Below are 705 nucleotides of genomic sequence, written 5' to 3'. Positions count from 1 at the left end.
CTTCTGGAAGATGCTGAAGACATCTCACGATCTGAGGACGGGACCCGAGGCAGATCAGAGGGAACTTCACTCCGCTTCACCTTTTTCTTCTTCTTTTTTGTTCTGTGAAGAAAATAATATCAATGTGTACTCAAGAATACAAGTACTCAGATGACGGATGTGGTTAATTCATACGTGGTGGAGGACGCCTCAGGGTCAGTGTCCAGCTCTGAGATGATCTTCAGCTCTCCAGAGGCACTGATGGCTGCAGACAGCTGCAGGTACAGAGAACATAAGGGTCAAACTATGAAGTTTCACTAACTTTATGGGAGGAATAAATGAAAATGTGTCATTACCTGGACTGGTGTCACATGCTCGACTCCTTCAGGTTGATCTAACGCTGACGGCAGTGCTTCTAAAGCTCTTGAGAGCTCGTCATCAAAACTCCCTGTGGGAGATACACATGGATTTAGACAATATAATATCATACATGTGCTTTTGGTTATCAAACCTTATTCACAAACCATCATCAGCCACATAGGACGCTGGGAAGTATCCTTCCTGTCCACTGACCAGTCGCCCAAACCACCAGCTGTCATTGTCTTTATACAGCACATGGATCAAATCACCGCGGCGTATCGACAGCTCATCCGATCGATTGGCTCTGTACTCGTATAAAGACACGACCTAGAGAACATTTAATACAAGAGGTCATTAACTGACTCC

At 45.1% G+C, this 705-nt stretch overlaps 1 long non-coding RNA gene across 1 annotated transcript; it reads right to left on the bottom strand.

Annotated features, from left to right (window-relative positions):
* Positions 1-6: 6 nt before the first annotated feature.
* LOC107581076 (uncharacterized) lies at positions 7-684 on the bottom strand. Its single transcript, XR_001608777.1, has 4 exons — positions 504-684; positions 336-427; positions 175-254; positions 7-102 (listed from the first exon to the last, which is right to left on the bottom strand). It is a non-coding gene; the product is annotated as an uncharacterized lncRNA (long non-coding RNA).
* Between the last annotated feature and the right edge of the window lie 21 nt (positions 685-705).

This window comes from Sinocyclocheilus grahami, unplaced genomic scaffold, assembly GCF_001515645.1.
Source record: "Sinocyclocheilus grahami isolate Dianchi unplaced genomic scaffold, SAMN03320097.WGS_v1.1 scaffold71152.1, whole genome shotgun sequence".
In the NCBI taxonomy this organism is placed as follows: Eukaryota; Metazoa; Chordata; class Actinopteri; order Cypriniformes; family Cyprinidae; genus Sinocyclocheilus; species Sinocyclocheilus grahami.
The sequence above is the reverse complement of the archived record's forward strand: the minus strand, read 5'-3'. Positions and strand labels throughout refer to the sequence as shown.